This window comes from Xyrauchen texanus, chromosome 18, assembly GCF_025860055.1.
Source record: "Xyrauchen texanus isolate HMW12.3.18 chromosome 18, RBS_HiC_50CHRs, whole genome shotgun sequence".
In the NCBI taxonomy this organism is placed as follows: domain Eukaryota; kingdom Metazoa; phylum Chordata; class Actinopteri; order Cypriniformes; family Catostomidae; genus Xyrauchen; species Xyrauchen texanus.
Genome location: NC_068293.1, coordinates 11,004,680 through 11,007,237, shown reverse-complemented (window position 1 = coordinate 11,007,237; position 2,558 = coordinate 11,004,680).

The window sequence follows — 2,558 nt, the reverse complement described above, 5'->3', positions numbered from 1 at the left end:
CCTAAAGGATTATTAGGAACACCTGTTCAATTTCTCATTAATGCAATTATCTAATCAACCAATCACATGGCAGTTGCTTCAATGCATTTAGGGGTGTGGTCCTGGTCAAGACAATCTCCTGAACTCCAAACTGAATGTCAGAATGGGAAAGAAAGGTGATTTAAGCAATTTTGAGCGTGGCATGGTTGTTGGTGCCAGACGGGCCGGTCTGAGTATTTCACAATCTGCTCAGTTACTGGGATTTTCACACACAACCATTTCTAGGGTTTACAAAGAATGGTGTGAAAAGGGAAAAACATCCAGTATGCGGCAGTCCTGTGGGCGAAAATGCCTTGTTGATGCTAGAGGTCAGAGGAGAATGGGCCGACTGATTCAAGCTGATAGAAGAGCAACTTTGCCTGAAATAACCACTCGTTACAACTGAGGTATGCAGCAAAGCATTTGTGAAGCCACAACACGCACAACCTTGAGGCGCATGGGCTACAACAGCAGAAGACCCCACTGGGTACCACTCATCTCCACTACAAATAGGAAAAAGAGGCTACAATTTGCAAGAGCTCACCAAAATTGGACAGTTGAAGACTGGAAAAATGTTGCCTGGTCTGATGAGTCTTGATTTCTGTTGAGACATTCAGATGGTAGAGTCAGAATTTGGCGTAAACAGAATGAGAACATGGATCCATCATGCCTTGTTACCACTGTGCAGGCTGGTGGTGGTGGTGTAATGGTGTGGGGGATGTTTTCTTGGCACACTTTAGGCCCCTTAGTGCCAACTGGGCATCGTTTAAATGCCACGGCCTACCTGAGCATTGTTTCTGACCATGTCCATCCCTTTATGGCCACCATGTACCCATCCTCTGATGGCTACTTCCAGCAGGATAATGCACCATGTCACAAAGCTCGAATCATTTCAAATTGGTTTCTTGAACATGACAATGAGTTCACTGTAGTAAAATGGCCCCCACAGTCACCAGATCTCAACCCAATAGAGCATCTTTGGGATGTGGTGGAACGGGTGCTTCGTGCCCTGGATGTGCATCCCACAAATCTCCATCAACTGCAAGATGCTATCCTATCAATATGGGCCAACATTTCTAAAGAATGCTTTCAGCACCTTGTTGAATCAATGCCACGTAGAATTAAGGCAGTTCTGAAGGCGAAAGGGGTCAAACACAATATTAGTATGGTGTTCCTAATAATCCTTTAGGTGAGTGTATATATATATATATATATATATATATATATATATATATATATATATATATATATATATTTCACTGGCGGCCAAAAGTTTGGAATAATGTAGAGGTTTTGATCTTATGGAAAGAAATTGGTACTTTTATTCACCAAAGTGGCATTCAACAGACAATGTATAGTCAGGACATTAATAATGTGAAAAATTACTATTACAATTTGAAAAAAAAAATCTGAACTTCTTAAACTACTTCAAAGATCCTCCAAAAATCCTCCATGTGCAGCAATGACAGCTTTGCAGATCTTTGGCATTCTAGCTGTCAGTTTGTCCAGATACTCAGGTGACATTTCACCCCACACTACATGTGAGGTGTCTATTTCTCAAACTAGAGACTCTGATGTCCTTATCCTGTTGTTTAGTTAAACATCTGGCCTTCCACATCTTTTTCTGTCCTTGTTAGAGCCAGTTTGTCTTTGTAGACTGTAGCATACACCTTTGTATGAAATCTTTTCAAGCATTGTATAGCCTTCATTCCTCAAAACAACTATTGACAGTTTTGTAGTACCAAATTAGCAATTTAGCATAAATACTCAAGGATAAGGTGTTGGAGTGATGGCTGCTGGAAATGGGGCCTGTCTAGATTTGATTTGAATTTGGTGTTGTTTTTTTACAACAGTAATACTTTTCGATCAGCTGAATGCCAATTTGGTGAATTAAAGTACCAATAGTGATGCCTAATGCATTGACTAATGTTGATTAATAGAAACTTATTTTAAGTGTTTCCTTTAGAAGATGGTAATTTAAGATATTTAAAGGTGTAAAGATTTTTTTATTTTTTTTTAATTTAAATTGCAGGTTTGATAATTATAGGATTTCAGATCATGATAATGTTTTAACAGTAGAGTCTGGAGAAATATTGGGAAACTCCTCAGTGGGGTCCAAACTCTGAGATCATATTAAAAACATTTTCTCTCAATTTAAACCAATAAATTGAAGGTTTAAGTATTTTAAAAAATAAATAAATAAAAAAATAAACATTATGACATAAACTAAAGAAATAAAGATTCTGCACTATTTCTAGGTCACTAGTCAAGAATATATGTTATATACAAGTAATAACATCATAAATTGCTCTTAAGAACACACAAATCATGCTGGACAACATGAATCGTCAGTGTTTGAGTCCATACAAACTCAACTACGTGCTGTCATACGTAGTTGACAGTCAAGTGACTAAGAAAATAAATTATTCTTTAACAATTTTCAATATAAATATTTACTTAAATTCTTATGCGGATTAATATAATTTGCAATGAAATCATATTAGGAAAGTATGAACACTAATAGACACATTGTCACTTGT